At 38.2% G+C, this 23,101-nt stretch overlaps 1 protein-coding gene across 4 annotated transcripts in view; it reads right to left on the reverse strand.

The window, feature by feature from the left end:
• Positions 1-23,101, reverse strand: part of TENM1 (teneurin transmembrane protein 1) — a 1,637,812-nt gene that overhangs the window by 946,890 nt on the left and 667,821 nt on the right. Inside the window, exon 1 of one of the 4 annotated variants that reach the window (XM_074202811.1) lies at positions 12,506-12,590. The exons of the other annotated variants lie outside the window; for them this stretch is intronic. The gene's annotated coding sequence lies outside the window, so the exon portion shown is untranslated. Of the gene's footprint in view, positions 1-12,505; positions 12,591-23,101 lie in introns of those variants that run through there. 4 annotated transcript variants of the gene reach the window in all.

Raw genomic sequence — 23,101 nt, forward strand, 5'->3', positions numbered from 1 at the left:
ATAGGGAATTTAGCTGAGCTATTTGAGAGCATGGATCAGAAAACCTCTGAGCTAATTTTGTCTCCAATCCAGGGTAGTACAAAGGATAAAAAGCCTACTGAGTTCCTCTTCAGGATGCAATAGCCTGTGTAGAGACAGAGAGCTAAGTGCTTTAGAGCATTAGAATACAAGGAAACATTACACTGAAAAGACTGGGCTGACTCTGGGTGCACGATCCTAGTCTGGTGTAGCTCACATCATTAGAGCTATGCAGACCCAGAAAACATCGCCAACAATGTCTGACGTGAGGCAAGTACTCCTGATCCTTAAGGGGCAATATAATTCTTGGGGTTCAGCCTCAGCAGCCTCTATTCCTTCTGGAATGTGGGCCACAGGAGCAAAATAAAGCTGAGCTGCAGACACAGAAGCTGAGACAATCAGGTGAGGGTTGGAGTTGTAAACAATCCTAATCCCCTTGGAGAGGGAGGGGACCAAGGGAATGGAGGTCAAGCAGGTCTCCCATAAGGTCTCCATCAGGTAACCTGCAGAGGAACAATCCCATTTACCTTTTGTTATAATGGTGGATTGGATGGTCATACTTATGTTGGGTTGCAGGCAAAGGGAATGTAGCGTTGGTCATGAATTAGTTAAAATCTTCTGATCTAACTTTGGGAAACCAGAGTGGGGTCAGGGAATGAAGTCTAGTGGCCAGATATGGATCGGAATGACTCAAGATAATCCTGGATGTAAAACAATCTGGGTTAAGTGACTTGCCCAAGGTCATATTGCTAGTAAATGTCACGGCTTTGAGCTCAGATCCTCCTGATTTCAGAAACAGCACTCTACCCACTTCTCCATCTAGTTGCCCTTGATGCTCTAATACTCACCAGAGTGCTAAAACAGATTAGAACTGATCAAAATCTTTCTAAAATTCTAGAAGGATGCTGCAAGCAACATTATGGGACCCAAAATCTATACACATTGACCATATATGTAGACTATGCAGAGGTTAACAAACGGAAAGAGTCAGTAAGTTCCACTGAATACTGGAAGAGCCTCAAATGTTCACCCTCTGGGCCAGATCCTAAGATATTGAGAACACTCTAGTACCATAAAAACAGAAGGAAAGGTTAAGGATGCAATTCAGAAAAAAACGTTAGGTGCATTCTCTTTGCATCAGTGGGATATACTTGAGGTGAAACTCACATAATACAGCTAACTGATTCTTGAAAATCCAGCAGGATTCTTCTCTTTATGATGGAAAATCTTAGAAACCATTACAAAAGAAATTCTTGTGAATGACACTATCACATAATCCAGCAGCCCTAATGCGTCATTGATAGGGGTAGTGCCTAGGAGAAACAGAAATCTAGAGGGCAGCTAGGTGGCACAGTGGATTGAGCACTGGCCCTGGAGTGAGGAGGACCCGACCCGAGTTCAAATCTAACCCCAGACGTTTAATAATCATCTAGCTGTGTTGGCCTTGGGCAAGTCTCTTAACTCTGCTGCCTTAAATAAACAACCCCCCCAATATATTAGAGAAATGGAAGTCTATAGGCCTGTGTATGTTTATTACCAAACTTTGAACAAAATGACTAAAGTATACTTTTATACTATGTTATGGGTACAAGGTGGCAGGTCCTGTTATTAGGTAGCCATCTTGGATTTGCATATTGGATACTACAGAGGCAAATAAGGAAAACATTGCTTTCTTTTGTCCAAATATATTTTTACCATTCTGAGAGACCAGTTAACTTGCTTGTCTACAAAAGAGTCCCAGGGAACAGAAGAAGCTTCATCATGATTATTCACTGGGAAAGGTAGTTGGACTTTCTAATGAGCAGGTGAAATCTCAATGGCTGAACCCATTTACTAGCTCTACAAAGACCTCTTAAGCCAGATATGGGACCTGAACATGAAACATCCTGTGAAGGAAGCTGTGCATATTCTGTTCAGGAAAACTGAACTCAGAAACAACTTCAGTACCAAACTGTTACAGAAAATCCAAGGGAAAAGATTCAAGCCACAAAGCAGGAACTTAATGATAACCAACCTTTAATGGCTAAGTTATGACTAAGACATGTATCTAGGTGAAAGTGCTAGAAAGTGACCATATGAGATGTTCCCTGCAAAAAATTGTATATTACCTGCTTCATATAGGACACCTAGGTGGTGCAATGGATAAAGTAGAGGCCCAGAATCAGGAAGGCTCATCTTACTGAATTAAAATCTGGCCACAGACACTTATTAACTGTATGATGCTGGGCAAATCACTTCAACCTGGTTGCCTCAGTTTCCTCAACTGTCAAATGAGCTTGAAAAAGAAATCACTCCAGTATCTTTGTCAAGAAAACCCCAAGTGGGATCACAAAAAGTTGGACATGAATGAAAAGCAAGTGAACGATAACTCTCCATATGACTCATTGCATGTTTGAATATTCTTGATTTTTGTTTTTCTGTATTGTTCAGTTGACTGTTTTGCATTGTGTTCATGTTACAGCAAAGCTGTTCACTGTTTTACACATATACTACTGCTTATACTTAAACTGTATTTTAAATATAGTCCTACTGATAGCACTCTGGTTACAGCTAGCTAGCTTTGCTTTGTTAGCCATGCTACTTGCTAGTTATTATAGCTACGCATATACTTTCAAATCATCCATGTGCTTGATGACTTGTATATTGTTAGGCATGTTGTACTGTACTAAGAGGATGTATTGTATAGTCCCATGTCTTTTGCATGCATTGTTAATGTGCGTGTTTACTTTAGTTTCCACATTGCTATAGGTTGATAGCCTGGGATGACAGGAAAATCATCCTTGGTGTTTTAAGATCCTGATTGTTATGCTTATAATGAATAGTTAAAGGCTTTGGACTTTACCCCAGCATATATTTGCAAGGGACTTCAAAGAGTTCTGGCCCAGGGAGAAATGAAAATCCATTTCCAAAGTCTATCTATTATGGAACTCACTCCTTAATTATGGAGGTCAATGGCCTATGCCTACATGAGGGGCATGGCAGACTTAGAAACAGTGGGAGAGAGGAGTAGTGAAGCTCTTCGGTGTCTTCATTTTTTGGATTTGCTTTTAGTTTCTTCAGGTCTCTTCAAAGTCACTGGTTTTTGCAGGTGCTTCAGGCTTCTAATTTCAAGAAAGAATCTAGATGGTGTCAATCTCATTTCAGATTGTTGTAAGGAAACTAAGAGCTAACATGAAAGGAGCCTGCAGACTCCACCATATCATTATTTCTACCTTGCTACACTAGAGATACTTAGGGAACTCACTCCTACCCCTTTAGGGTGAGAACTAGGGCTCTCTGCCTTGGTTGAGATATGTTATCTTACTCCCAATGGGAGAACTCCTTCACTCAGATTTTCCACTAAATATTCTCAGATGTGTACTTTGTCTGATTTCTGGTTTTCTATGCAATAGAATAAATGGATTCCTTTGATCAAAGCTATGTGTCTTTATTGTAGAAGAGGAACAAACCTTGGATAATAAAGTTTGAGTCATCTTGTTTTCCCCAACTAATGAAAAAACACATCCCTTCTAGATGAAAAATATTTAAGGGAATAGAACAGCATAACAATTTTTAAATTCTTTTTTGAATTTTAAAATATTCCCCCAATTTCGCTTCCCACACCCCTCCCCCACAGAAGGCAGTCTGATAGTCCTTACATTGTTTCCATGCCATACATTGATCTAAATTGAATGTGTTGTGAGATAAATCATAACCTTAAGGAAAAAATAAAATATAAGAGATAGCAAAATTACATAAGATAACTTTTTTAAAATTAAAGGTAATAGTCTTTGGTCTTTGCTTAAACTCCACAATTCTTTCTCTGGACACAGATGGTATTCGCCATCACAAGATGCCCTAAAATTGTCCCTGATTGTTCCACTGATGGAATGAGCAAGTCCATTAAGGTTGATCATCAACCCCGTGTTGCTGTTGGTGTATATGTACAATGTTCTTTTGGTTCTGCCCATCTGGCTCAGCATCAGTTCATGCAAATCCTTCCAGGTTTCTCTGAATTCCCTGGTTTCTAATAGAACAATAGTATTCCCTAACATACATATACCACAACATGTTCAGCCATTGCCCAATTTGAAGGACATTCACTCAATTTCCAATTCTTTGCCACAACAAAGATGGTTGCCATGAATATTTTAGAACAACATAATTCTTGTCCAGTATCCATTCTCTCTAAGGAAAGCAAAGGAGGCAAAATTCTGATGCCAATTTCTTATGTTTCCTCCTGTCAAAAATTAAAGTCTCCCTTGGAGAATGGGATGTGGGTGGGAGAAGAGGCTAGAGATTTCTATTATGTCTCTCTTCAAGTCACACAATGATTCCTCTATACCACATGTGGGGGACAGTCTTCAGAACTCATAAGAAAGTGCAATTATTCACTGGATATAGAATAATTTTAGTTTATTCTTGAGAATAAGAAAAGAAACCCAACGCAAGGTAAAAAAAAAAAATCTCATGAACTAACATTGAGAAATTTCAATACTTCCATGCTCCCACTCACCTTACCAAACCCTACCCTACTCTGTGGTCCAGGTACTGTACTGTTCAAAAGAGAAATAAAACCTTTAAAATAAAAAAAAATTGGAATTGATTCAATTTGGAAATTAGAAGTCTTAATGCAAACTAAAACATACATACACAGACTGACAGAGCAGAGAAGGAAAAAAAGTGAGTATACAATGGAGACTCTCTCCAAAGAATTAGGAGCTTTGAGGAAGAGAGAATAATGGATTTGGAATACAGCAGTACAACAGTGGAGGACAGAGAAGAATTCATTAGATTTAGTAATAAAAAAAGATTACAAATGACCTTGGAGAGAATGGCTTCATTTAATTGGTAAGGAAAGAAACCAAATTTCTAGAGGTGAAGAAATGAGAAGGTGGTGAAAAAAAGAGGCGAGAGAGAAGAGAAAGGAGAATATATTTTGAAGGAAGAGGAAAATCAGGGGAAAGATTTTTAAGGAGTAAAAAGTTATACTTCTGTAACTGCCCCCCCCCCATTAAGAAAACTTTCCTTTATGTACAAAATACCAGTAAGAAGATTTGGGAAGGATAACCCACTGTTATTCATGGATTGAAAAAAAATCTATTATAAAAACTCACCCAATCATGAAGCTTGAATTTCAGTTACTTAGCATTCCTGTTTTCCAATTGCCATCCTAGTGCACTCACAATGTAGGTGATAAAAACACGGAAGTTTGACACTGACCCTGGAGTCCACCTTGAGACTGTGTCAGTTACAAAACTGCCTTATAAAAGGAGGCTTCTTGGTACTTCAATGAGTGCTTGGAGAAGACACTGACTATTCAGTGACAAAGAGGAGGTGAGGGCCTTGGGATTATTTACCCATAATAATAATAGAACAGAAATGTGCTTGTCCCTTCTCAGGTGTCAGAATGATGAGTAGAATCATTCCCTCCTCCCATTACACAAAAAAATCACTGGGTCACTTTCAGCAATTCCAAGGGAAAAAATATCAGGGTTGATGAAAAGACAGGTAGAGATTGGTCTAGTATTTTATAACATTGCCCAACTGTCACTTTGTCAGTTAAATTTACCTTTTCCTAGGCTTGTTCTTGGTTCACTTTGAATAAATACAATAGCAGAAGAGAAAGAAAAAAGGTCCAACCTTTTGATTTGGCAGTTGAAAAATGGTGAATGTGGATCAAAATGGATAGGGGAGTGCATTTTAAGTGGCATGCATTTGGGAGAGTGATTATCTTCATTTTCTCAGGTTTGTTTACAAAGAGGGAATGTTATATTTCTATACTGGTTAAAAGCATTTAAGTTTAGGAGTTATTCTCTCTCCTTTCTCTCTCCTTTCTCTCTCTCTCTCTCTCTCTCTCTCTCTCTCTCTCTCTCTCTCTCTCCCTCCCTCCCTCTCCACCCTTCTCCCTCTCTCTTCCCCCAATAGATATATTCATCTATCTACTACTTACCCACCTGTCTGTCCACCCAGCCTTTAATCTGTTTATCTATCATCTTTCTAAGTAACTATCTATGTATTTATGTATGTATCTATCTCTCTATCTACCTATCTACCCACCTGTCTTTACATACATCCCTCTATCATCTAGGTATCTATGTATGTGCCTATCATCTATCTATCTGTCATCTATGTATGTATGTCTAACATCTATCTACCTATCTACCTACCTACCTATTTACCTACCAATTTATATATCTGTTTTTGTTGTTTTTTGAACTCCTAAGAAAGATTTTGGTTCTAGCAATCTCCTTACCCACTTACTCAAACTCCCCCTTCCTCACACAAAAAGCTTTCAAAATGATTACTGGTTTAGAGGGATTAGAAATGATCACAGGGCTGTTTGGCATGAAAAGAGAAAAAGTGCAGGGGGCCCTCTCTTCCTGGTGTGAAAAATGCTTTCCTTGGATAAAATGACTTCTTTAAAGTCCTCAAAGAACCAAATAAGACTCCTACTCAAATATCAAGTTTTTAAACTGTGGCTTTATTCTCCTGATAATGCATAGAAGGCTCCAGAATTACACCTGGCTAGGGGCAGGAAAAAAAACACTTGTCCGCTTACCCCCTTGCCCACCACACCAACCAGGGTAAACTAGGTGAAATTATTTTGTCCCATTTTCCCCTTTGCAATCATTTGTGAATGCCAGGACTTTCAGCCTCTTGTTCATGTGTCCACTGAGGGAATATATCAAGGATGGAGTTACTTGTTAGACATTTCTACCTTCTGTTCATGGAAGCAACTGAGTCCTGTGGCAAGGTAGAAAAAAAGGAGCTGTCTTTTTTGGATGGCAATTAAGCCACAGTGTCTCCCTCTCCTCCTCTTCACCTTTGTAGTATGTTTTCTATTTTGTCTACAACCTTCTCATTCGGACACTCTCCAGTTTTGTGGCATCATTTTGCAAACAGTTCACTATATCAATGTGCCAGGCAATGGTTTCAACTCCACTATATCAGTTGCTCACATGGCTGTTTAGGGTGACATTCCTCACCACTAAGAGTGGTTTGGTGGTTCACTAACATCTTTTATGATGCCATTATAAACTAGACTTTGGTATTAAGCAAGAGAGTATTTCATCATGGATGGCACAGAAAGAGTGGAAGAACACTGAGCCGAGAGTAATTAGCTCAGTGAAGAAATGTTTAAAAATACTGCTAATAGCAATGATGACATTATTGCTACATAATCCAAAGCAGTGCCTAGACATATATAACCCACCAGGAAATATAGTATTGCTTCTTAGATGTTATGAAGTTCTAGTGCTGGTTAAGGAATTGGAGACGGTAGTTCAGTGCTGTGAACCCAGTGGGAGATCATCACTGCTACTATGCCATTATACCCAGTCATAAATTACTATATTTTGTTTTTAAAACTGCAGCTCAACTGGGTCTCCTTTCTGAGCTACCTGTTATCATCAATGACTTACAAAGGTGCCTAACAATATGGGGAACCAGACATTTTCTCTGATTTTTACACATTCTTGAACCTCTAGGGACCAGAGTTTAAAAATAATTTCAGCTGTTTCACAGTGAAGGACACCAAGCATACATACAAGGCAAAAACTCAAGGAACTGGGGCAGGTGAGTAGCACAATGGATAGAGTCCTATCTCTGGAATCAGGAGGACCTAAGTTCAAATATGGTCTTAGACACTTGATAACGTATTAGTCCTGTTGCCCTGGACAAGTCACTTAAATCTGAATGCCTCACCAAACACCATACCTTACCTCCAATGAAAAACAAACAAACCAAAACAACTCAGTGAAGGGCCAAAGAACTGACTCAGTATCTCCTCCCCCAAACCCACCATGTCCCAGGCAAAAGCCAAAGTACGGCCTAACAATGGACCTCAACTCCTTCTTTCTCCTTACAATTCCTTGGAGATCCCAACTCAGGTGGCAAATATTTGCTCTGGCTACAAAATACATGTGACAAAACATTATCTTGAACCAAATATGACCTGAAACTCCCTCGGAGGCAGAGGAAATGGCAGCAGGGCAAATATCTATGCTTGAAGCAGAACTCAATACCCGTCTCCTATTGAAATTGAGATCCAAACTCTTTCTAGTAAAACTCTAGAACTTATTATTAAAGGAATGACTTGTGAATAATAATAATAATAATAGTAATAACAATAATGCTTGTCCTTCATGCTTGAAGACCACGACATCAGGGGGGTGATGCCATGACAAGCACATGAATTGGATTGGAGTGAGGGGGCTGCCATGCTATGTTACAGCTTCACTTTCTCCTCCAGAGTCATCTGGGTCCAGTGGCCAGATATGGATCAAGATGACAGGAGAGGGCCCTGGATGAGAGGCAATCAGGGTTAAGGTACTTGCCCAAGATCACACAGCTAGTATGAGTCAAGTGTCTGAGGCTGCATTTGAACTCAGGTACTCCCGACTCCAAGGCCAGTGCTCTATCCACTGCACTACCTAGCTGCCTGACTAGTGAGTATCTAGAAAAGAAAGCCATCATCATGAAAAGGAGGCTTTGCCAGGAAAGGGTTACACTAAACTAACATTTCTTATATCTCTGGTCAAGAGTTACTAAATTAGTGGATCAGAGAAATGCCGTAGATATAATATACCTAGATTGTAGGATATTATTAGCTATAAATCATTTTCCTAATATTCTTATGGGAAAGACAGAGATCGAGATGTGTGTGTATGTGTGTGTGTGTGTGTGTGTATGATATTAATGTCCAATTAGTCTAATTAACGGGTCTAATGTCTAAACCCAAATATAACCCATTAATAGTTTGATGTCAAGTGGGAAGGAAGTATCCAGTAAAGAGTGTCCCAGGGATCTGGGCTTTTCCCCAGGTCAATGATAAACATGTTCTGAGTATAGCTGATGCCCTTATCCATTGTGCAAATAATGCATCTCAAATATACTGGGTAATAGAGCCATGATTCCAAAAATTCTTTCTAGAAGAGAACATGGGGCCAAACTGGGGAAAACAAAATTTAAAAGGACTACGTAAAAATTCTCACACTTGAATTCAAAGAATCAACTTTAGAAGTATAAGACTGGGCTCCATATGGCTCCATAAGATGGCTACATATGATTTCATCTGAATGAAGATGGACTGTTAATGGACTGCTAAAACAATATCAGTTAATAAATAATCATTTATTAAACACTTATAATGTTCCAGGAAATTTGATAAAGGCTAGGAATACAAAGAAACTATTCTCTGCTATCAAAGAGTTAGTTTCTAATAGTGAAGACAACAAATTGGAAAATTAAATTCAAAATAAATAGGGATAATAAAATGTTGCAGTAGATGCAGACAGCACTGAGCTTGGAGTCATGAAGATTTGAGTTCAAAACAACCTTGGAAATAGGCTAAATGCAACCCTGGGCAAATCATATAATTGCGCTTGCCTCAGTTTCCTCATCTATAACATGAGCTGGAGAGAGATGGCAAACCATTCCACTGTCTCTCCCAATAGAATTCCAAATGTCATCATGAAGAATAGGACATGAATGAAAATTATGGAACAACATAAACAAAATACATGCTAAATATGAGAAAAATAATCTTAGGAAGGCTTAAATGACTGGGGGGGGGCAGACAGACAAGAAGTCCTCCTACAAAAGGTGACATTTGGACTGAATCTTAAAAGAAGTCAGGGATGTCAAAGGTACCAAGAGGAGGAGCATGAGGAGCTGCATTTTCGGCCTGGAGGAAAATCAGTGCTAGGACATTTAGGATGATATGTGAAGAAGTAGACCATGTAGCCAGAAAGGTGGGAAGGCAGAGGTGGTGGAAAACCTCATACCAAACCGAGAATGTTAGATCCGGTAGGTGCTATGGACAAATGGGATGATAAAGCAGCAAAAATCGGTAAGAATATGTAGGGATCAATTAAAAGTCTGATCACTGGAATTTTTATTTTGTTTTCTAACTGTATCTCTACTTCTCTCTCTAAATATGTATCCCTTGTAATAAATAATTTTTAAAGATTATTTTTAAAATCAGTTTGGCAAAACTAAATAAATTAATCTACTTTAAGTTTATATGTGGCTCTATCTTTATATGCATACCTAATATATATATACATATATATACATATATATATGTGTGTATGTGTATATATATATATATATATATATATATATATATATATCCAGGTATCCAATGACTAGGTATTTGTAATCCATATGCATATGTATACATAAAGGTACACAGATACACATACATACACACACACACACATATATATATATATATATATGAATCATGGTCTCATCAGCCACAGCAGGACACATTTTAACTTGAATTTAACATAGTAATTTTGCTTTGGCCTTCTTTGATAATGAAGGACAAGAACCATCATATACAAAAATAAATGGTTCTCCCCAAAATAAAGGTGCAACCTTTCAACAGCAGTATTCTCCCAGTGATGTAGCAGCGCTGAATGACATTTACTAGTTTTTCAAGATTTGAAATTGAGGATAATCCAAAGGTCAATGGAGTGGTGCAGGGTAGGCATGTGCAGACTATGGCACATAAATAAGAAATTATACAGGAGAAGAGATTTGAATGATGAATGAATAAACAAAGATGGGCTAGACACAGGGTAGAAATGAGGGCCTCAATAGACAGCTTATGCATTTCAGCAGTAGTACCCTTGTGATTTCAGGAAAATGTAGGATGGACCCTGAGCATTATTTGTTACAAGAGATAATTCTCTAAGGATGGAAGAGGGAGATACATATTTAGAAATGAAGATTTTAGAGCTAGCAATAAAAATGTTTTAAAAATAAAAATTCCACTAATCATACTGTTTCATTCATTCACAGGGATCTTTTCCTACTAATACCAATTATACAGAACTTGGTACACAATTTAAGATTTTACTATCTGATGCCATTTTCACAAATGCTGATTAGGATTTGAAAAGATCATAATGGATGACATCCTTAAATTTTAAAACAAATTAGCCTCCCTGAAAAAGAGAATCATATATTCTTTATATCTTCCAGTCAATTGAATGTTGTAAAGATATGCTTCATAATCGAATGCCCATTCTAATACCCTCATCAATGGTGCATTTAATGAAAGCATATATAATACTCATACATTTTTAAATAAATGGAAACTTTGTTATATGAATTGGAAGTTGCTGATGTTGTCTTTTTGCCATTTGGGGGAGGAATAATAAGGTCTTTCCCCCTTTCTCACCTCAGTTTCTTGTTGGAGTAGAAAATCTTTGGTTAGTTACAAGCTGGGATTTCTATGATTCTAGGAGACAGGAATTTAAAAAGATCTGAATACTAATTGTTTCCTTTAGAAACTTAATAGTTGTGTTGGACCTCTGTGACCCTCTGTGATCCTCCAATTTCTATTCTGTAAATGGGAACAAAGTCAGTGCCCATCCTCAAGCTGTTGGAGTTTTACATTTTTTTTTCAGAGGGGATCAAATCAGAAAACATATGAAGAACATATGACAAGTCTGAAATACCATGGGAATATCAGATATTATAATTATCATCACGTACAGCCCCCCCCCCCTTTAGGAACTAGGTTATTTCTAGCTGAAAAGATAGTGAGGCACTTCTATCAAGGCACTGCAACAGTTATCTTTTTCTCTTAATTCTACTATTACATACACTTCTTTCATAATCATGCTATTTGTCATTCAGTGATTATTAAGAATCTCTGAGGAGAGAAAAAGGGAGAAAAATACTCTAATAATGATAGAATTTCTGTGCTTTGTGGTGAAACCTTTGGATGAAGATTGTTGAAAATCAGTCATAAGTGGTGATTTCTCTGCTGTGTGGTCAGTTTAGGGAGTTCTCTTTTTATTTTTACTGTGAAGATAAGAAATATTATAATGGCTGTCATTGAGTGTCCTAGCCAATTCACTTCTCTGTGACAGAAATACCCTCAGTAACAAATCTCCCAATATGTTTGTTTTGTGCCTTAACAAAGAATAAGATTCACTCATTCATTAATTCATTACTTCCTTTTTTCAATGCTAGTATCAGTTAAGAATGGGGAAAGTAAATGGCTTAGGCAACTTTGAAATGAGCAGTTTGCTGCAAAAGGGTAAAACTGCCATTTGACTGAAGTGAGAAATTGAACTTAGGCCACATGAATTTTTAAACTCATGTATGTTTTCAAAGTTGATGATCTTACAGTAAAAATCTAATGAACTAAGTATGTGGCATGATGTGAAAATAAAGTATGCTTCATGAAAACAAAGGTCAAGTCTCTGCTATCTTTTTCTTTCCCCCTCAATCAACTCCATTGCTTTGCATTTGACAGTTGCTTAGCAAAGGACTGTTGAATGATTTCATAAATTAATGAACCACAACCTCTATGATCATGATTCAGACTAGTGCTGTCAAACTCAGATAGAAACAGGGCCACTAAACTATCCATAAGGATTGCCATATATTGACTTAGAAAACCACATATTCACATTACCTATGATCTGTTGAATTTTTATTCACATTATTAAATACTTTCTAATTAGATTTTAATCAAACTCACCAAAATGTTGAATGTGGCCTTTGCATGATTGACACGCTTGATTCACACCATTCCATTCTCATCCCTTCCTGACACTGCTTTAACCTTTGAATAAATGTCAAAAATGCAAATACTGAGCATCAATATGCCATTTCAACTAGCATCTGTTTACACCAGAGCACGTTTACAACAGTTCTCTGATGCTGCCTCATGTATATTCTGGAGAAGCAGCCTAGAATAGCAAATAGATTTAGGAAATCCTGAGTTCAAGTCCTGTGTCTCACTAGTTGTGGACTTCAAGCAAATCACATAGCCTTTCAGCACTCCAGATGACCAGAAGACTCTAAGTTGCAGAGGAACTGTCAATCCATATTAGAAGAGGAGAGTTTTGATAATTAAAAAAAATGGACTAAATGGATTAAATAATAAGTCACAGAATCATAGAATTTGAAACTGGAAAGACTCTTAATGACCATTTAGTTCAGCCAATATGTCAACTGAAACCTTACCATAAGAAACCTGATTAGTGGATATAGAGACTCTGTTTGGAGACCTCCAGTGATAACAAACACCAAGTGAGGCAGCCCACCCAACCGAGAAATGTGTCCTTTGTTCCCAGGAGGATCACAAATGACTAAAGAGAGCTATCTGTTTTGTATGAGACCATTTCCCTGCCATTGTGCCTAGTATGCTATTCCCCAAATGCAGAATCCTTAATATACACTATTGATTGACATCAGGCCCAGTATAGTTGATCTGAAGAAGAAAAAAGATGTGTATGTTTCTGCTTAGTTCAGAGGATTTTTAATAAATGCCATTTGTTTACTAAATAAAATTTTCTCTCAAAATGCAGCTCAGCCAGCAGTTCTATAAAGAACTCTTGGCTTATGGGACTTTAAAATAGAAACGTACCTTAAATTGATTTCAAAGTCTGTATTCAGAGAAACCTGTGTCCTACCTGTATTTAAAAAAGCCATGAAGAAATGAAGGGTAGTAAGATAGTCACTAATCACTTTCCAATCATTTTCCACTTACAAAAAACAACAAGTCTTGCTCTGCTTTTTCTCTTGATATACCCTGACCTTATCACAGACTCTTTAGTCTTTTTAAAAGCTTTTGATGGGAAGAGTTTGGCTCCCAGTCTGTAGGGGGGAAAGCTGACAAGTTAATCAAGCAGACTGATGATGCTGTGGCTACAATAAAAAAGGTCAAAATCAGGTATTATTTCTTGAAATGTATCTACTGATTTGATGATAATGTCAAGTTCAAATCTTAAAAGGCCATTTAATAGAGTACAAAAAGTATTTTTTCTTGGGGCAAAGTAATTTTGAACTGGCTAAGTGAAGTCTGTGGTCCATTTCTGCTGTTATTTAGCTCTGACAAGTGGCTGTCACAATGCTTTCTGGGCATCACTAACATTTCCCTGGCCTCTTCTCATTGGACTACAATCACCGCATAAAGTGTGAATGCACTAATGTATGGATTCACTTCCTATTGCCCCTACAATGTAGGCTCACTGAGAGCAAGGACAGTTTTCCATTTCTGTCCTTGCTGCAGATTGGACTGTGCTATGTCCTTGTTCATCAGTGCCTCCCTTTTACCTGTGGTATAGATATAAAAATGCTCAGATTGGCATTCATCACCCTATACAATATGTTCCCATTTAGATTTCTGGAAGTCTTAACTGTGCTTCATGCACTGAATCAGTCATGCTAGCCAACTAACCATACCAATTCAGGGTGTTCCATCTCCTACCTCTGATTCAGTACCATTGCTTCCTCACTTCTGCCTCATGGATTTCCTCGGTTCCTTTACAGAATAGTACATGGGCTACTATCTAGACTGGGCCTCTATCTTTCTTTACATTTTTTCCATCAGTTCTATTGTTTTTCTTTACCTTTTATTGCCCCCTCCCAATGGTATCTCAAACAAATGGTCACCTAGTCTTTCCTTGAAGATCTCCAATAAGAGGAAGGCCATCATCTCCTAAGCTTGAAAAATGAGAATAATCAGGAATAGCAAGTATGAAATTGTAAGTAACCCATAACTTCAATGGTATAAAGAAGATATAGACGGGTATAGTTTGATATTTCTGTCCCCTGATAAGTTGAATAGGATTGAAATGACAGTGCTTTGGACAGGAAAGATAGCCTTTTGTGAGGGAAACGCAACAGACTAAGCTTGTATGACTGTGACTGATGAAGAAATTCAGTACAGTCTCATTTTGGAGTGGTTTTTTATCCTGATTTTGATAACTGATTCCTACTTTTTTTATTTTTGCAAGGCAAATGGGGTTAAGTGGCTTGCCCAAGGCCACACAGCTAGGTAATTATTAAGTGTCTGAGACCGGATTTGAACCCAGGTACTCCTGACTCCAAGGCCGGTGCTTTATCCACTACATCACCTAGCCTCCCCTGATTCCTACTTTGAAAGTAATCAAAGGGATTTGTGATGAGCATATGCTTTCATAGAATCAATGGAAAAAGTGAGGAGAGAATCTTCCCTAGACCAGACATATTAACAAGCAGGAGGCAGTGGATTAACATGTTAATTTGCTCTCATTCACCTTTAGGTCAACAGCCCTTTTCCATTTGTAGATTTTTAGTGCCTCTACAAAGTACGTTAGCTTCATAACAGTTTTAAGAATATTCTGATACTCCACAAAAATTGGACATTTAATTTTGAATAGCCTAAGCTTGGAAATTCATTTCTGATAAGCATCCAGATGAGCCTGATGTTTATTTGGAGCTTATCTAAATGGTCTCTTATCTTAAACTCTAGTAAACTCAGAGTGTTATTTATACAAATTGGATGAAAATAAGAAACATACAATTCCACCGAACTTGGAAGAGGGCAAAAGTCTTCAGGTATAAGATTTGACAGCATGTGGCAACATTTAGTGCCTAGGTGGTATTGGTTGCTGCATACACAACATCACAAAAGTGGTTCTTACACTGTTGGTGCTTTTAGCTCCAAAGATCCATGTTTCTTTGTGTTCTATGCTCCTACCAATTACATCATGATGAAAGGGGGGGTCTGAATTTTAAATTTCATTGCTAGTTTCACAATTTATAAGGCTAGTCATGCCTAGCAAGGCCATGAACTGGATCATTAAACAATCAATTTGCAAATGACTTCAGGAACCCAGGGTACTCTAGTAAACAGAAAGGCTTTATGAAGAATAATTCATTTCAGAACAATATAACTTCTTTACACAAAGTAGTAATGACCTTGGTAGATAAAGAAAAAGGAACGAAGATTTAATCTATCTCATTTCAGTAAAGCTTCTTATACCCTTTCTTGTAACATGTTTCTAGAAATATGATTGTTTGGGATGGTCACATCATTCTTTTTCTTAGGTGGGCTTCTTTGGGACTCTTCCAAGATATCTGCTTCCTATTTTTCATCTTGCATTGGACTCTATAGGGTATGGAAGAGTTTCTTTAGCCCTTTCGATGATGGTCGACTAAAACTATGACTTCAATTTAATACAACTGGACAAAATTTATTAACTGGATGACACGCACTGGGTTAGGGGCTGGAGAAAAAAGCAAAGAAAAAAGTAATGGTTCCTATTGTCAAGAAGCTTACTTTTCAGATCGACAAAAGGTAAATATGCACCTTTAGATCATTTTGCTGGTTTGCAGTGTATTTTCCGTCTTAGAACCACATCAGGTAGGTAGTACAAGTTTGAATTATTGTTTCCCATTATACAGATAAGAAAACAGCTTCAGAGAGGCAAAGAGAATTGCCTCTGGACTGGAAAAAGCCAGCAGGTAAAGTTGTGTTTTGAATGGCTCAAAATTTTCCTCATGAACCACTTTCTAGCCAAGACTTCTACATCATGCACTCACAAAGTTGATATTTTTGACCTTCAGTATAAAACTTTAACTTTAACCCCAATAAATTTAATCTTATTAGATTCATCCCAATATTTAAATCTAATAATATCTTTTGGGATCTTACTATCATCCAACATATTAACTATGTTTCTGAGCTTTGAGACATCTAGAAAATTTGATGAATATACCCCTATTGTTTCATCCAATCAAACATTCAATCAAAATGTTGGCACAGAACCAAGACAACACCTCTCCATTACATACTTTATAAATGTTGATATCAAACTATTAACCATTATTCTTTGGGTCTGGAAACTGAACTAATCCGAACTTCAACTAATGGTACTCCCCTGTCTACAAAGACAGAATCAGGTATTTTCTAAAATGCTTTACTCAGACTTGGTAATATTTTTTAAAAAAAAAAACTTTTATTTATATCTTTTGCTTTTACATAATCTCCCATTCTAAATCTATCTTACCTTCCTCTCCATCTCACTCCACCAATCCAGCAAGCCATGACTCATAAAAAATAATTTAAAAAGGAAAAAAAAAAGCAGTTCACAAAAATAACCAACATACCGACCAAGTCTGCCAGCATATGCAGTGATCCATACCCACAGCTCCCCACCTCTGCTAAGGATGGAGGGAGATGCATTTTCAGAGTTTGATGGTCCTTCCCAGTTCTAATTTCTATGACCCCAGTGTCTGGCTCTTCAGCAGAAAATCATCTTTTTACGTTTAGTTTATCTGCTAGAGAAGTAGAGGAGAGAAATGAATCTGAGTTCAAGGACTTGGTTTTAAATCTCAGTTTTGTCTCTTTCTTACTTTTCTACAACCTGGGGAATGGTGATTTTCCATCTCTAGGCCTTAGTAAAAATTAAGACCTCTGAGCAGCTAGGTAGCCCAGAAGAGAAAGCACTAGCTTTGGAATCAGAAGGACCAGAGTTCAAATCCAACCATAGTTGCTTGACACTTATTACTTGTGTAACCATGGGCAAGTCATTCAAAATTGTTTGCCTTGCCAAAAGAAAAATTAAAAAGTATAATGACATTAAGTCCTTTGTAAAATGAAGGATCCAGATTGGATGACCCCTGAAGACCTCTGACTCCATTTGTGGCAAAGAGAGGGAACTATTAGCCGGGTCTCTAAACTCCCTAAGCCTCAGGGTAGGATAGAAAAGGTACGATTTTAAATTAGGAACAGAATGGAAGGGTTATTTAAATCCCAAAGGTCACTCTGGAGGGGTCCTCTCCTCTATACTCCTTCTTTCTCTCTAGTTAAAGGTTTGCTACAGTTAGGTCACATTCAGGACAGGGTGTTGCATGATTTATTGAAAAATATGGTCACAAAATTCCTCTGTTTTTACTTTACTTAATTGGATTTCTGTTGTTGCTATTGTTGCTAAAAGAGAAGTTTCACACTAATGATGAAGAATGCTCTCCACCAGATGATGGCCTCAATATGAAGAATGAGGTGTATTTTGGGATGTGGCCAGTGTAGGAATTTGTTTTGCATATATGTTACAAAGATTTTGTCTTTTTTTTTCTTTTGAAGGGAAAGGAACAGAGAACATTTATATTTGTTAATTGAATAAAATATAGCCAAAAATTAAAAAACAAAACATCAAACAAACCAGAAAAGAAAGGATTCCACCTTGAATAACAGAGCTCCAAGAGTGATGATTTCATTGATTCAAGAATCCTTCTATATCACTGAGATTTATAGTCAGAGAGGCAGTAAGAGGTGTAATACCTACCTAGGATCAAACAACCAGTACATCAGTAATGGGACTAGAATCCAGACCTTTGATGAAGACTGCTTACCTACTGAACCTCAGTTGCCTCAGCTGAAGGAACCCTGATCTCCAGACAAATGAATGGAAGGAAAATCTGATTAAACTACTGGGTTTATACCCTGAAGAGATCACGAAAAATTGTAAAAATGTGCACAAAAATATTCATAGCAGCTCTGTTTGTGGTGGCAAAGAATTGGAAATTGAGTGAATGTCCATCAGTTGGGGAATGGCTGAACAAATTGTGGTAAATGTATGTCATGGAACACTATTGTTCTATTAGAAACCAGGAAGGACTGGAATTCAGAGAAGCCTAGAAAGACTTGCGTGAACCGAGGTTGAGTGAGATGAGCAGAACCAGAAGAATACTATACACCCTAACAGCAACCTAAGGTTGATGATCAACCATAATGGACTTGCTCATTCAATCAATGCAATAATCAGGGACAATTTTAGAGCACCTGTGACAGAGAATACCATCTGTATACAGAGAAAGAATTGTGGATTTCAAACAAAGACCAAAGTCTATTACCTTCAATTTTTTTTAAAGTGTCTTATGGCAGGGGAACAGCCAAGATGGTGGCAGGAGAAGAACCTCTCTTAGGTGTTCTCTCCAAAATATTTCAAAAACCTTAAAATTATGAGTAACTAAATTTTCAAGAGACAGAACCCACAGAAAGATCCAGTGAGGCAATTCTCCAGTCCAAGGTAACCTGGAAAATTGTAGAAAAACTGTTCCACAGGGTTGGAGGGGCAACCACACCAGAACAAAGTAGGTTCAGTCTCCGGGGAACAGCCCCAGGGAGCCTGGGAGCAGTGGCTTGGCAACAGAAACAGTTTCCTGACCTGTACCACAGGGAACACATCTTGGAAGATCAGCATGGAGATCTCTGCTAGAGCAAGCATGAAGCCCAGGTCTTCAGCGCAGTTGTAGCACTGAGTGCAGTCGCAGCAACCCAGATTCAGGAAATGGAAGCAGGCTGGTGGAGTTGCCCAGCAGGAGCTGCCAGACAGCTACGCCCTGAGTGCTCAGCCCACCAAAGGTAAGGGGGTGGAGGGAGACTGCTGAGGTCTTTCCTCTGTCCCTGGAAAAGGACTCTGGGGATCTGACCACATTCAGACCCTGGTCTCAGTCTAGGTTCCCCATATAGAACAGGGAACTCCCCCCATTGAAGAGGGAACACCCCATAGTCCTGTGGCAGAGGGCTGAGCTTGTAGTCATTCACAGACCAGGAGAGCAGTCAGAGTCTCACACACTGAAGTCCTTGTGGGGGAGTCACAATAATACTCAAAAGTTTGGGAAGCACCCCCAAACCAGGCACAGGCTGGGGAAATGAATAAACAGAAAAACAGAAACTGACTATAGACAATTACCTTGGTCCCATGGAGGACCAAAATGCTCAATCTGAAGATGAGAAAGTCCAAGTTTCTGCATTCAAAACTTCCAAAAAATATGGAAGTTGGTCTCAGGCTACGACAGAGCTCAGAAAAGATTTTGAAAATCAAGTAAGGGAGATAGAAGAAAAATTGGGAAAAGAAATGAGAAAGATGCAGGAAAAATATGAAAGTGAAGTCAGCAATTTAGTCAAGGAGATCCAAAAATTATGCTAAAGACATGTTAAAAACCAGCTTAGGTCAAATGGATAAAATAGTTCAAAAAGTTATTAAGGAGAATAATGCTTTAAAGGCAGAATTGGCCAGATGGAAAAGGAAATAAGAAAGTTCTCTGAGGTAAACAAATCCTTCAGATATAGAATGGAGCTAAAGGAAGCTTTGCGAGAAATCAAGACACAATAGCTCAACAACAAAAGAATGAAAAGTTAGAAGAAAGTGAAAAACATTTCACTGACAAAAACAACTTATCTGGAAAACAGATTCAGGAAAGATAATTTAAAAATTATTGTGATACCTGAAATTCATGATCTGGAAAAGAACCTTGACCTCATTTTTAAAGAATTCCTACAAGAAAATTGCCCAGATATCCCCGAAGTAGAGAGCAAAATAAAAATTGAGAGACTCCAATGATCTCCCCCAGAAAAAGATAAAAAAGCAACCCCCCGCGAATATTATAGCCAAGTTCCAGAACTCCCAAATCAAAGAGAAAATACTACAAGCAGCCATAAGGATACAATTCAAATATCATGGAGCTGCTGTTAGGATCACACAGGACTTAGCAGCAACTGTATTAAGGGCTCATATGGCTTGCAATATAATATTCCAGAAGGCAAAAGAGCTTGGAATGCAACTAAGAATCAACTATCTAGCAAAACTGAACATTATCTTCCTGGGGAAAAGAAAGACTTTCAATGAACCAGGGGAATTTCAATTGTTCCTGTTGAACCGACCAAAGCTGACCAGAAAGTTTGACCTTCGAGTGCAAGACTCAGGTGAAGCACAGAGAGTGGAGAGAGGAAAAGGATAAATTTTGAGGGACTCAATGATGATGAACTGCTTGTATTCCTGCATGGAAAGATGATGCTGATAATACTCATATGAACCTTCTCATTTAATAGATCAGGTAGAAGGAGCTTTTATTGATGAACCACAGGAGAGAGCTGAATTTGACGATATAATATATTGTATACATGGAGTGAATGGGTGAAAGGGAAATATACTGGGAGTAAGAGAAAGGAAAGGTAGACTAGGCTAAGATATCTCATGTAAAAGATATTTCATGTAGCTTTTGCAATGGTATGAAGGGGGGAAGGCGAGGGGGAATGGGGGAGCCTTCATTCTCAATGGAAATGGCTCAGAGAGGAAACAGCATACACACTCAATAGGATATAGACATCTAGAGGGAAAAGCAGAGAAGAGGGACAGGGGGAAGGGGGGATGTGGGTGATAGAGAAGAGGGTAGATCATAGGAGAGGATAGTCAGATTAATACATTTTTTACTCTTTGCAAGGTGCTGGGATTGGGTGAATGGTCCAGGACCATGGGGCTGCATGGTTGCTGGGTCTCTGGGGTGGGATGTGGGCTTGGGGCCTCTTGGCCTCAGAGCCAGTGCTCTGTCCAGTGCATCACTTGGTTGCCCCACACTACATTTTGGAAGAGGGAAAGAGGGAACGGAGAGAGAAAATATAATAGTTGGTTGTGGGGAAGAACGGATGGAGGGAATTACAATCTGCAACAGCAAGTGTGGAAAAATGTGGAAGTAACTGCTATGATGGATTTATGATAAAAAAAAGTGATCCACTTGAGACAGAGTTGATGGTATCAGAACACAGACTGAAGCACAGCTTTTTCTCTTTCTTTTACTTTATTTCTCATGAGGTTTTATATTTTTGTGAGGAAGGGGAGATTATGTTTACTATTACACAGGAATATTTTAGTAATGTGTAAATAAAAAATAAAATCTTTCTTAATGACTTACATACCACATAATTTTTCTATCTCTAATATTTTATTTTCTCATCAAGGATATGATTTCCCTCTTAACACATTCATTTTCAATCAATGTGTAGCATGGTAACAATGTAAATATTATCAGACTGCCTTCTGTGTGTGGGGGGGGATTGTAAAATTCAAAACCTTACACAATTGATAGGTAGAAACTACCATTGTATATAACTGGCAAACAAATAAAATATTTAAAAAAAAGAAAAAGCTGGTTAAATTCACTCGACTGGTAAACTGGGAAAAATGTCTCTTTTTTAATTATTCATTTCTCCTTTACCTTCTTTATGCTTTTCTAACAGAATAATAAAATAACTCAGCTAAATAACCCGGAGAGAAATGTAGTTCCCCCATCAAAGCTGGGAAATGGAGCTTTGGGGAGACAGAGGAAAAAGAAAACTTTTAAGAGGGCAGCAGGTTGGGGGCATAAGGAGAACCCCCACCACTTTTGGTTGGAAGAAGATAAAAGAACTTTGGACCCAAAGAGGTATATGAGTTGGTTCCTACTTTTCCCTAACCCAGTGATCCCTTCCGCACCCTTCCCTTCTCATTTGACTGCCCTGGATGAATCCCTCTTGATAATAACTGGCCTAACCATGGTCTTCCACATGTGTTTCCTGGTACCTTGGAGAGTGGTCTTCAATAATGGATGCAGTATGTCTCTGGCATTCTGGTGTGAGAATATACAGTTTTGAATGTCTTTTAGATTCTTAACTCACTCTTGTTCTACAGCCTGGGCCTGGCTCCCTGTCCCTTCCCCATAGCCCCCCCCCCCCAACTTGCTACTTTTAAAAATCTATTTACGAGGTTAATATTGCATGTCCTCTTCTTGAAGATGTCATGTTGACTCTAAGTGACAAATCCATCCCTTGCTGAACAGTCACATACCTCATTTTTTTAAATATGTTCTGGAATTTTTCCAGGAATAGAATTCAAACTCAGTGGTCTCTAGTTTTCAGACTCTACCTTCTCCACTAGTATTTTTGTTTTTAAAATCATAACAATGTTTACCCTCCTTAGCTACTTATGTCATTCTGTATTCACTAACAGCTTTGTTCAATAATGACAACTGCCAAGTCCTTAAGTACAATGGGATATAGGCCTGGGGTCTTCGACTCGGTATTCTCTTCCAATTACCTGATACCTTCATTGCTATGTAATGGTATCGGGAATTGAAAAGAGGGGATGGATGGATGTGATTTAGCAGAAATGAAATATACAAGACCCATTCAAAACATCAGAAAGTGACTGGATATAAGAGGGAAGGAAAAGGAAAAAGTCAAAGATAATATAAGGTTGCAAAAATTGAAGATTGTATGTCAATGGGGTTATCCCAAAGGGGAAAACAGTGAAGTAAGAAAGAAGAACAAATTTAGGAGAGAAAATATAAATTAGGTCTTGGTTGTAGAATTTAGAACTGGAAAAGGATTTACAGATTGCTTCTTCATTTTATAGGAAGAAAAGCTATGTCCCCCAAAATGAATTGACTTACATCATGTCATATGTAGCAATTACATGATAAAGACAATGTAGCATACCTGACCATTAAAGGCATGGATCTCCCCCCTCAGGATGAAGTCAAGGGT

This window comes from Macrotis lagotis, chromosome X (assembly GCF_037893015.1).
Source record: "Macrotis lagotis isolate mMagLag1 chromosome X, bilby.v1.9.chrom.fasta, whole genome shotgun sequence".
NCBI lineage: Eukaryota > Metazoa > Chordata > Mammalia > Peramelemorphia > Peramelidae > Macrotis > Macrotis lagotis.